This window comes from Physeter macrocephalus, chromosome 18, assembly GCF_002837175.3.
Source record: "Physeter macrocephalus isolate SW-GA chromosome 18, ASM283717v5, whole genome shotgun sequence".
NCBI lineage: Eukaryota > Metazoa > Chordata > Mammalia > Artiodactyla > Physeteridae > Physeter > Physeter macrocephalus.
The window spans coordinates 47,770,067-47,782,870 of record NC_041231.1 but is presented as its reverse complement, the minus strand read 5'-3'; the positions used below and the strand labels follow the sequence as shown (position 1 = coordinate 47,782,870).

Below are 12,804 nucleotides of genomic sequence, written 5' to 3'. Positions count from 1 at the left end.
ATGGAAGCAACCTAAGTGTCCATCAACAGATGAATGGATAAAGAAGATGTGGCACATATATTCAATGGAATATTACTCAGCCATAAAAAGAAATGAAATTGAGTTATTTGTAGTGAGGTGGATGGACCTAGAGTCTGTCATGTAGAGTGAAGTAAGTCAGAAAGAGAAAGACAAATACCGTATGCTAACACATATATATGGAATCTAAGAAAAAAAAATGCCATGAAGAACCTAGGGGTAAGATGGGAATAAAGACACAGATCTACTAGAGAATGGACTTGAGGATATGGGGAGGGGGAAGGGTAAGCTGTGACAAAGTGAGAGAGTGGCATGGACATATATACACTACCAAACGTAAAATAGATAGCTAGTGGGAAGCGTTCGCATAGCACAGGGAGATCAGCTCAGTGGTTTGTGACCGCATGGAGGGGTGGGATAGGGAGGGTGGGAGGGAGGGAGACGCAAGAGGGAGGAGATATGGGATATATGTATATGTATAACTGATTCACTTTGTTATAAAGCAGAAACTAACACACCATTGTAAAGCAATTATACTCCAATAAAGATGTTTAAAAAGGGGGGGGGGAAGGAAATGCACTATTATATTAAACAAAGAGGCTCATGAAAAATAATCTTTGTGTATTGTATTTACTCGAGGAACCTGTTAAAAATGGCAGCTCCAGTCGGTCAGGGGACTCTAGGATCTGCATCTCTAATCAGTCCCCAAGTGATTCTCACATCAGTGGACTGTGCTCTGAGAAAACCTACCACAAAATGCTAGCCCGTCGTAGGGCTGCAGGGCAGGCTGCTGAAGGCTCTGGAGGAACTGGTGGAATGGAGCCAGGCAGTGCTGAGGGCATCTGGGCATCACCGAGGGCTGTCCCGAGGAGGGCAGCATCTCTGCTCACCCTGACACGACACTGAATAAGAAAGTAAGGTACAAGCCATTTCACCTCTCAGATCCATGACAACAATCTCACTGGATAGCGTAGTTGGCAGCAGCTTAGTTTGTTTGCTTGCTCCTTTCCCTTTGTAGAGGATGCTCCCCTAACCTGAATGGTAAGCAAAATTAGAAGCAGCATAATTTTAATAGAAAGGGGAAGCTGAGATTCACAAGCATTAATCTAAATTTGAAATCTAAACTTGAGCCCAACAAACCTTTGTAACAATCTTAAAAAAAAAAAAAAAAAAGCAGAGACAAAGAAAGCGATGGCAAACAATCTCCAAAATGATTTAAAATTAACTGACACCTGGTCATAAAGGGAAAGAGTCACCAGGCACCCAAACTTGAGGCAATGGTGGAGGCCTAATGAATCTTGAAGACTCACAAAACTGCAGTGACCACTGGGAAATAAAGAAGTCCCCATTAAATGGTGGTGGTGATGCAAAAAGCACTATTTGGTCCTTTAGGTTGGTTTCCTGGGACTGTGTAGGCAAGAGAAACAGGTGCAGAAGAAAAGCAGAGGAACCGATTGTTTGCAGGCCAATCTGGAATTTTAATTCACACAGGCTCCAGCTGCCTGGGCCAACATAGTTCTCAGGTGCTCTTAAGTGCTTCACAAACTAAAGCAGGCACTGGTGATGGGATGAATCCTAGGCAAAGGCTCCAGGAGCCCTGCCCAGCCCCATCCTCCTGCATCTTTCCCCTAGAAGACCAGGGAAGGAGGGTGGGGTAGCCAAACAAAAGACATATGCTGGGAGTCTGTGATCCAGCTTGGAGCTGGACCTGGGTATCCCACTGGACCCCAGGCCCACAGTAAAAAGGAGAGAAAAGCCAACGTTGTCTCAACCTGATAATGAGCCAGCTTCATTATAAGATTAGCTGCCGGGATGAACAACACTCTCTTAATAATGCACACATCGCTATGACAACCACTCACTTTGGTACCTAAAGATAACTTCATGGTGTGGCCATGCTTCTGAGACCGGAAGGAAGGGGGCAGGGTGCAACCATTAAAAGAATGACACAACCATTAAGAACAGGATTTGTCAAAAACTGGTTAGAACCTAGGAAGCCCAAGACGCCAGAAGAGTCGACTTCCGGTAGACCTTGAGCCCCATTCTGCGCTCACTGTAATACATTAGCATATGTTAAACGACACACTCACAGGCACCATGACAGTTCTGAGGCTGCCAGTAAAAGGCCAAAAAGTGGGTGGTACCCCAACTCCTGGAAATCCCTGCTGCTTCTCCAAGATAGCAGGAACATTCCTCCCACTCATCAGCCTATGAAATTTCCCAGCCCACGAAAACTAGCCACCACCACAACTCAATGCCGCTCTCACCTTTTGAGCAGTTCCAAATGCTGTCTATGGAGTGTGTATCTCCCGGGGCCGGGGCCGCTCTCGCCTTCAGAGACGGCCCACACTCTGTGGAGTCTCTCTCTACATAAACCTGTTTTCACTTTACTACCACTGGCTCTTGAACTTTTTCCTGTGGGAAGCCAAGGACCCTCGCTTGCCGGCCTGTCCCAGAGACTGACGGAGACCTGGGACATGCCCATCCTCTCGCCCCACTTTTTCCTACAGCACTTCCTTGTTGGAAAATAAATGCTGTTTCCTGTGGTCTCCATCATTCTGCTCCTCACAGAGCCTCCTGCTTTCTGCACAGCGTGTGCCTATTAAGTGTGTGCAAGTCGACCCGCGTGCACGTGTGTGCGTGCACGTGCGTGCGTGCACGCATGCACGTGCGTGCGTGCACGTGTGTGCGTGCACGCACGTCAGGGTAAGTAAGGAGCCCAGGGGGTCGTGGCAGTCTTGGTTGCAGGGGTACCGTCCAGTGCTCAAAGTTGGTCAGATTTCTTTTGGGCTCAGGCACCCAAGCGCGTTGACATAATTATTCAGGAAGACAGGCTTGGCCAGGATTAATACTGTGATTAATTACGGTGAGAGCTCAACAAGAGAGGGCGTGCAAGGAAGGGTCGGGGAGGGATGTGACAGCCCCTGTCTCGCCAGCTCGCCGGCAGGACGGCAGAGGAAAGTGTTGAGTGGAGAGCCGCATGGGCCTGACTATAATGAGAAATGAGAAAAGTGCTGAAAAATTGATGGCGCCTGCAGATGGCGCAGGCTGGCGCGCAGCGGGATCCCTGCAGCCCGCGCCGGGCTCCGTATGCTAATGCGGGCGCCCGGGCCACGGACGGGGAGGAAGAAAAGCTGGCACAAAGGAGAGAAATGCAAATGACAGCCACGGAGATCGGTGCCGACAATCCCGGATTAACTGCGTGAAGCTGCTGCTCGCCTGCGTTTAACCCTTTCTGAACTGTGTTGGAGCTGCAGGGGGTTGCTGCTGGGAGGTCTGGTCTGGATCTGGGTCCAGGCCGGAGTGGGGATGCAGGAAAAAGGAGATGGGAAGAACTCAGAAACTGGCTGGTTCTTCCAGAGTGGTGACTTCTTTGGAAAAGGTCCTGGGGGGAGGGGATGGTGAGGAAGTGACCTCTGGGGTAGGAAATGCAGTGGCCCAGCTTTGCGCGTCCTGGTACTGTTGGCTCCACAGGCAGCCAGAAGAGCTTCTAAGACGGAGGCAGTGGAAAAGGAGGCCACGAGGAGGAAGCACCGGGACGCTGCCACGTCCAGGACCTCGACCTGGGCGGTGGATATGCGGATGGTTCCAATATCATTTGATATTGTAAATATCAGATGTGTGCACTCTTCCTGTATCTCAGTTATACTCCAATCAAAAGTGAAACGAGGAAGGAAAAAAAAAAAATGAGGCCAGAGCAGAAGGGCAGAGATCTGGTTTAAAGCTTTGCAGACTTACCTTCTCTGGGAGAGAACAGCAGAGGAAATATTTCATGAATAGTGGGGGGCCCCAAACACAAGTCAGGGTCGTGGTGCTGTTGGGACCCTCCTACTTTGGGGTACACTCTCTCTCAGAGTATCACCGTGGTTGGTACTCATGGAGAGGAAAACATGCTAAAACACTGACTCATCCCCAACCTTCCTTCCTGGGGAACATGTTAGGATGAGAAGTCAGCAAGAATGCCCCAAGGAGTCCACACGTGTGTGAAGTCAGGTCTGTAGACCAGCCAGGAGGAAGAAGGGGGTCCAGAATTCCAGACAATAGAATTCCATGTAAATATAGGCAGACCTGGGAAGATACAGGTGCTGGTGATACAAGATGTTGGTGATACAGGGTTACACAGACACGGGGGAGAACATAAATATATATGCTTCAAGAGAGAATAGAATCAGAGATTATATCTATGTAATAAATTTAAGTTATTCACATTTCTATAATATTGATTTTTTAGGTCTGAACGACTATATCCATCTATTAACAATAGTTCCCTCCATGGGATATGAGGACTTGGACTATCTCTGTAGTGCTTGAATTTTTTTTATACTATTCAAGTATTAGGAAAAAGTGCATAAATATAGTTTCATTTTGAAAGGAAAAAATGACAAAGCCAATGAGAACCATGAGAGTAATAAGCTTGGCCTTTCTGGTGGCCTAATTCCCCAAGATAGGCTTCTGGGTGAAGAGTCTTCCCCAAAGTTCTTCCCGTTTATGAGCAGCACTGCTGAAATCCCTGCCTGTGAGTCCACAGCGTTCCCATCTGCTTCCCCAGGAAGCATTCCACTTGATCCCCACCATTTTACATATGGAGGCAAAGAACTGCAGATCTAGAGATTTTCGGGTTGCCATTGTGGGGGACAGGCTGAGTGGGGAGGCGATGTCTACTGACTGCCTATTAGGTGCCCACGCTGTGTGGGACACTGCAACACAGGACTTCTGCCAAGTTGCACCCTGTCGTTTTCCTGATAAGGAGACCCTTTGTGAGCAATTTTGCTTTCCCTACAGAAACTCTCGGGGGAGAGTGTGGAAATAACTGTCCACCCCGGGTTGTGGCCACACTATCTTTGTCTGGTCTCCACAGCTCTCGGGTCCAGCTCAGGGTCCAGCACAGCAGCAGAGGGCCCACATCTGTGTGGTGAAAGGAATTAAATCTACAGCCAAGGAGAGGTAGGTGAACGTATACATATACGCACACACACCAGGAAAGGAGGCCACTTCGGGTGTTAGTTGTATTTTTTCCCCTGGGACAAACAAAATAAGGCAGATTGTCTATGACAGAGTTCCTTTGAACCAGAAATTACCATCTTTGCTTGAAGAGACAAGAGGATTAGAAAACATTTTAAATGTCCTCCTTTTCTCCTTTTACTGCAAAGCTCCAATGAACTCCAAACCCAGGGGTATTCACTGCAACACAGCAGATTAACCATGTAGGACTGGAGAGTCATTAGGGATCTTTTTTCCTTTAACTCAGGCCCCCATGTGAGGACAGGGCTTGGGGGCGGGGGTGGAGTTCCGGGAGGCGGCCACCTTTGCTAAGACGGACACAGCTTCGCTGGGCACAGCAATTATTCTAAAAACACCTGGAGCATGAAATTTTAAAATGCCAGAATGACGGTGGGCCAGGCTGGTGCCGAAGGTATTCTTTGTGTGATACCACAGGAGAGTCTGGGAAGCTTTTCCAGGAGTTGAGATCTGTCCTCTTTCTCTACCTGTCCTGAAGCAAAGGCTTGGGATTTGAATCCACTGGTGCCGGGATTCTCCCTGTCCTGATTCTCACACAAGAAGAAATCCAGAAATCACAATGGATTGCTTATGCATCAGCCCCATGGAAGGGTAGCCAGGTGTTCTTTGCTTTCTGTTTCACAGATACATTCAACTGACATTTAAAGACAAAAACAAAACTAAACAACAACAACAAAAAACCTGACCTGTGATGCTTTCACCATACTCCTTACACTGAAAATTGTTCCAAGAGAAGAATTAAACAATTCTCTGCTTTTTAGGAATAGCAGTTTACACGTAGTTGATGATTTTTTAAAAATCTTCTTTGCAGAAGAACGCCAGCTAAAAGATGTAGAAGGAGTGAGCACATTTAAAAATCTCCCAGTTTGCAGCCCTGAATGAAGTGATTCAGACAATTATTATCAATGAGAGTTAAAGCCATTAGGAATTAGAGTAGAATCAAGTCATTTTTAGTTATGTGGAGGTGAGAAAATCTACTTCCCATCTGTTCTTTCTCAGGAATTCACCAAGATGTGAGCCCCACCCCCACCAAATAAGGGAGCAGACATGGTCCCCATGAAACAGTAGAGTCAGCAGAAATGGTGAGAAGAAGTCGGAGAGACGGGCAATCAACTCAAACAGGAACAGAGGCCAGAAGGCTGGAGTCTGGAGGCGAGATTTGAGAGATCTTATACTGTCCAGAATTCGGACTGAAGGCAAATAATTTAAAAACAAATGGAAAGATCTTTTTTAACTCCAGGAAAAATAAAAACCAGCCTGTTCAAGGAAGGTGCTGTGATCACAGCACACTAGCTGCCTCTGCAAGGAACAGTGTTTACATAGTCACAACAATGCAGTCACTGTTTAATGATTTTCCACTTTAGAAATTTACCTAGAGTCAAGCAAGAAGACTCAGGACAAAAGGATACAAAATTAACATCCTCTGCCTTGACAGTGTAGACATTTAAGTACAGATACTGGAGTGGAAAGGGGTAGGAGATATGTAAGGGATGTTAACACCTTCATCTTACCAAATGAGGAGGCAGAAGACACTATTATTGACCTTACAAGAAACAGAGTTTTGGGAGTTCCCTGGTGGTCTAGTGGTTAGGATTTAGTGCTTTCACTGCCGAGGGCCCGGGTTCAATCCCTGGTCGGGAAACTGAGATCCCACAGGCTGTGCGGCACGGCCAAAAAAAAAAAAGAGTGTAAGCAAATCTCCAAAAGTGACAAATTTAACCCATAGAAACTGTAAAGAATGATACTAATATATTGGGCCATTGGAGAGAGATGGAGAGGTAGTGGAAGGGAACTAAGTCCCCATCTGTCATAGCAGGAGGTCAACAATGAATGTCCAAAATTGATCGGTCTCTACTTTCAAATATGGAGGTAATTTTCAGAAGAAATAGCTAAACATGTTGATAAGGGCCATCTCTGAAGAGTGGGGCTCGGGGGGAAAGATGAAGGAAGAAAGAGTTTATACACCTTTATAAACCTTTTTGAACAATTTGAGTTTTTAACCAAGAACATGTAGTACGCCTCTTAAAAGACCTATATTAAAAATATAAGGAATTCCCTGGTGGCCCAGTGGTTAAGACTCGGTACTTTGACTGCCATGGGCCTGGGTTCAATCCCTGGTCAGGGAACTAAGATCCCAAAAGGTACACGGTGCAGCCCAAAGTAAAAAAAAAAAAAAAAATATATATATATATATATACAGTTATATATATAAAATATACAGTTAAAAGAAATGTACAACACCATTAATTTGGGAATTATTGTCATCCCATGGATAAGTATTATGTCGATTCTTAAAAAACATACATAGAGTTAACAGAATTGCAACTCAGGGATTAATATGGGAATTACTGACACCCATAATGACTGGGTCTTCCCACTCTTGAGTAGGTATGTCTCTTAAATTATTCGTGTTTTCCTTTACGTCTCTGAGTAAAATTTTTGTCGTCTGTTTATATATTGTTTCTGTGTATTTCTTGTTGAGTTTATCCCTAAGATCTTTATATTTGTATTCCTATTTTGAATGGGATTTTTGAAGTAAAATCTATATGTGATTATTGCTGACATAGAAAAATCATTGATTCTGCTATTTTTAAATATGACCCTCATACTGTAATCTTATATTATTGTAAATGGTTTTTCAGTCTAGTCTCTTGGGGTTTTTTTTTAAATAGGTGATAATAATGCCATCCGTGAGTAATGATGCTTATTCCTTACTTCTGCTTATTCCTTTGCTCTATTTACTGTATTTTGTAAGTTGTTAAGTAACAGCAGCAATGGTGAGCATCCTTGTTTCCTCCCTCATGGTAATGGGAGCCCATCTAATGTCCCACCCGAACAGGTTTTCAGCTGGCTGCTATCGGAAGGTAACAGTTCGTGGTGGTGAAGGGGATGGGCTTTCGGATCAGACTACCTGGGTCCTGGGTCAGATGGGATGCACCGTTTACTTCGCAGGGTGATTTTAACCAATTACTTAACCTCTCTACACCTGTTTTCTTGTCTGTAAAATGGGATAACAGTGCCTACTTCATTGGGTAGCAGTGCTCATTAAATGAGATTATATGTGCAAAGCACCTATACAATGCATGGGCAGCTCTAGTCCACAGTATAATTTCAAGAATCTAATATATAACACTTGTGCTGTATCATCTTGTTAGATCTGGCCTTTTGTTAGTCCTTTGAGACTATTTTGGACCCAACTCTGTCATTAGTTTTCATGGTTTCCATTAGTTCAGCAGTTTGAATCTTGCTTATCCCCTGGGGATTGGGTGGAACTTCGAGGCGCTGTATCCATTTTACACAAGGAATCCTCAGTGCCACCCTAGTTCCCTGTGGATCTTCTGTCTTCTCTTCTTTGCATCTGATTGAGAAAGAAGCATAGGCTTTAAAGTCAGACAGTGGGGAGATCACAGCTCTGGACTCACTGCATGGTCTTAGGCAAGATCTTAGCATCTCTTGGTTTCCAGCTCCTCGTTTCTAAGTGGAATGAGAATGTCTCCCTCACGGGGCTATTTTGAACATTAAAGATGAGCAAAAGCTCACACCTAGCCTGGCACCTATACCACCACACACTCTTCACTGCTTTCTGCTTCTCCACCCAGGACCTCTTTGTCCAAAGTCAGAAGTAGTGAGTGGCCTGGAAGGTGGGAGGAAACCAAGCTCCCTGTGATTAAGCCTGGCTCCACCTCAGGTGGCTGTATCAGTAATTTGGTCTTTCCAGGCTCAGCTCGGGTGGGAATCAGAGGTGCTGGCTCCCAGTCCCAGTACAGCAGCTAAGCATCTCAGGAGATGCTCTCGCCTCTGCAAAAGCCGCAAGAGGCCTCTCCCTTCACAGTCAGCAGCTCTGAAATCCTCAGCTGAGGGACTTGGTGTGCAACACAGAGATACAGCTCCCTCCCCTACAGGGGTCAGTTCTTCCTCAGCAAGAGCCTGCTCAAAGCCCTTAGACCTTCCAGAAAGGCTCCCACAGCTCTTCGCAAAATATTTTTTATTAATATTTGGACGAGACAAAGGAATGCATTACCATGCAGCCACATCTGCAAGCAGCGGAGACATTCAAATCGCTCTGAGTCACCCGAAGCAAATGCCACAAAACACAGACAAAAGCCCTCCTGCTGCCTGTCTTGGTTGACAGAATACCAATTATCAGCATCTGTGGATTCGTCCACTTGGCACACGTGTGAGCCTCTGCTTTGTCCTGTTTGCCAAGCCATCTTCACCGAGGACACAGAGAGGAGCACAGAGATTCTGAGCCACAGTGACACTCCAGCCTCACATCCAGATTTTCATGAAAGTCATCCTTGGGAGGTTTTCCTGAGTGGCATCTGGATATATTAGATCCCTGTTACATGGTCAGCATCCTTTAGTTGGTTCTTCCTCCTGCCTTCCCTGTCTCTCTGGCTCCAGCCACTCACCTAAACCAGAGACCTGGTGACCCCCTCAGGTCCCTCTCTGTCACCCCTCTATCCAGTTGGTCACCAAGCCCTGTTGATTTGATTTCCTAAATCAAACCCAAATATGTCCATTTCTCTTCCCCTTCCTCTTCAATGCTTCTTCAATTACTGCACAGCTTCCTGCCTGGTCTCGGAGCTCCAGCCTCTCCCTCTTCAATCCGTTTTCCACAAAGCAGCTATGTTGATTCCTAGTCCAATGTTCTTACTACAAGACTACTGAGTTTGTTTCAGCCATCCAGAAACAGTTTTGGAATGAGGAACATCATAAGGATCTTCTTCTGAATATAATTCACCAACTGCCACAGTGTCAAGTATCCACCCATGGTTCCATTTCAAGTTAAAACCATAGAATTTCCATGTTAAGACAGAATAGCAGCTCACAGATCCATTTCCCCCACTGTAGCATAGCACGTACCAGGGCAGCTATCAATTCTTAGTTAGCTCTGGTTGGTAGCCTGGTAGGCCCCAAGAGACTAGGACACAGGATGCGGGTAGTGAGCCATGGCAGTGCTGCTGGGGTGAAGGGACAGGCCCAGTTTGGAGACAGGATGGTCATGACAGATCCTATCATCTTCAAGGTCAGCTGAGCCCATAAAGAGGAGGTGAGAGGACACAAGAGACTGGACACATCACAGTCTTCCTCAGTCTAAAGAGCAGCCAGTCCCTTCTCCTCCTCTGGAGTACAGAAGCAAAGCCTGGAGCAGCTGCAACCACACTAGCACCATGAGGGAGGCCCATCTGAGAATGAAGCCCACACAGAGGAAGATCTAGCCAGAGTTATTTCAGAGACACAGTGCCAGAGCCACCATGATGACACCTATCTTCCTCTCTAATACCCACCTCCTCTGGACTGTTGTCCAGGAGTGTGAGGTGTCATATTTCCTGACGGCTTAAGCCAGATAGAGACATGGACTAAGGTATTTGCTGCAGAAAGCATTCTAACAGATACAATCCCTTTACCAATTCAAGGATTGGGAAAGACCCTTATGGGAATGTCATGGGGTCCCAAACATGAGAAAAACATAATGAAACCTTGGCATTTTGGTTAAAGACATGGACTCAAACTGTATTCAGATCCCAGCTATGATATTCACCAGCTCTGCTGCTGGGCACGTTGCTTAACCTTTCTCAACGGTTTCATCTGCAAAATAGGGGTAATAAGTCTTACCTCATTGGATGGTTGTGAAGATTAAATGAGATAATGCACAAAAAGAACTTCACATAGTGTCTGGTGCGTAGTAACAATAGTTGCTATCGTTTGGTAATAGTAGTAGAATGTTAGTGGTCATGATCGTGGAGAGTAGGAATAATTATTCCATGTACATAAGGTGCCCCATGAGACCTTCAAAGTCATCCCATGCATGGCTCTGCCCTAGAGGTGCTGATGGAATTTAGAGTGTCTGTGACTCAGAGTTTGAGCTCATTGCAGCTAATGGTCATTGTACCTAACGGTTGGAAATTCAGCTCTTTGCAAATAGATATTAATCTCCAATGAAATATTGGAGAGCTTTAATTAAGGTGATCGGGCTGATTAATGATTCCCTCTGGGCGAATGCTGAGGCACCCAGAAGTGGAGCAAGAGCTTTCTGAAACACAGGCAGAGCAATCCATCCAGTAATTTACAAATGACGTCAGCTTTTCCCAGGCTGTGGGCTCTCAGGGCTGTACCCCATCCAGGGTTCCTGTGGCTACTTTTACAAACATAAACACACCTGCTCATCAAAAGGAAAGACTGGGTCACCAAGCCTTCGTGATTTTTTTAACTGCTACTTTTAATTCTTCCCCTGTAAGAATTGAGTGAATGGACCAAGATGAGAAGTGGCTGCAGGGCTTTGGGGTAAGGAACTCCAGATTCTTGCTCCATTCCACTGTTAATTTGAATTTGAGAAAGCCCCAGGACTCGGGGGTTCAACTTCCCTTAAACCCTGTGGACCCTCCCTAGATATGATATTGCCCTCGGTGGGCCTCTCCCCACTTCCAGATGGGAAAAGGAGCCAAATGTGTATTTATTCGGGGCCAACGCCTCAGGCCAGCCCTTGTACTGGGTATTAGGGCTCCAAGACTGGGTGATGGCTCTGGAGTCAGGATTTGAATCAAAGAGTTGTTTCAAGGGTTAAATAAATTAATTCATGTGCTTAGATCAGTGTTTCTCTCGTGGTAATGTGCATACAAATTATGTGGTGGTCTCCTTAAAATGCAGATTCAGATTCATCAGGTCTGGAGTGGGGCCTGAGATACTGCCTCTCCTACAAACTCCTGGATTATATGCCACTCGTGCTTGTCCAAAGACCACACTTTGAGCTTAGAAGGCCGCTTCACTTAGCAAGTGTTATATGTGGTGCTACAACTGTATGTGTCCAATAATTGTTCTATGAACAGAATTGAGCTGAAATGTTTATAGTCTGCTGATGGTATAATCACTATTTTCATATCTCTCATCTTATTTAACACCCATAATTCAGCAAGGTAAAGAGTCACGACCCCATTTACAGGGAAGGAATTTGAGGGGATTCCTGAATATGAAAATAGGTGTCTTTCATCTATTCTGGAAAGTTTTCATCAGTTATTTCTTTGACCATTGCCCCCCCCATTCTCCCTATCAAATTAGAACCCAAACTAGAATATGCATAACTTTACAATCTGTACATCTTCTCCTCGTACCACAGTCTCTGTGATGTCTTCCTATTTTTTTCTAGTTTACTAGTTCTTGCCTCAACTGTCCTGAATCAGCTACTGAACACTTCCATTGGGTTTCAAATTTTCATTATTAATTTCCACTGGTTTTTAATTTCCATTGTTATGCTTTTCATTTCCAGAAGTACGAGTTGGTTCTTTTTCAGTTCTTTCACTCTCTTCCTCTTTGTTATGTTTTCAATTCCTTCTTTTATTTCTTTAAAAACAGTGGGAATATTTATTTTATATTCCATATCTGATAATTCTGATCTCTGAGGCTTTACTGCATCTTTTTCTAAAGTATGCTGTTTTGATATTGTGATTTATAAGAAATATATTTGGCCTTTATCCCTTCCTGGCACAGAGTTCCTAAAACCCTTGGAATTTCCTCAGTGATAAGAACTAGCTTATAGGTGTCTTTTGTTGTTCTTTATCAAGTCCCCTTCAACCACACCTGAGTTTATGTTAATGAAATGACTTTTAGAAAGCCCTGAGGAAGGGGCTGGTTGCTAGAGGAACCAACCACATGACCAAAAGGTTGACCCTTTCAGATATACCCCCTCCCCTCCCCTCCTTACCTCCAACCTCCAGGAAGGGAAGAGGAGTTGAATCGCCAATGGCCATGATTTAATCAATCATGCCT

The 12,804-nt window shown here is 45.1% G+C and overlaps 1 protein-coding gene and 1 non-coding gene across 4 annotated transcripts in view; one reads left to right on the top strand and one right to left on the bottom strand.

Moving 5' to 3' along the window:
- Positions 1-12,804, bottom strand: part of ZNF621 (zinc finger protein 621) — a 115,202-nt gene that overhangs the window by 32,160 nt on the left and 70,238 nt on the right. The window contains exon 6 of one of the 3 annotated variants that reach the window (XR_003676791.1): positions 7,637-8,395. The exons of the other annotated variants lie outside the window; for them this stretch is intronic. The gene's annotated coding sequence lies outside the window, so the exon portion shown is untranslated. Of the gene's footprint in view, positions 1-7,636; positions 8,396-12,804 lie in introns of those variants that run through there. 3 annotated transcript variants of the gene reach the window in all.
- On the top strand, positions 7,091-7,163 carry TRNAQ-UUG (transfer RNA glutamine (anticodon UUG)). The gene has a single exon. It is a non-coding gene; the product is annotated as a tRNA-Gln (tRNA).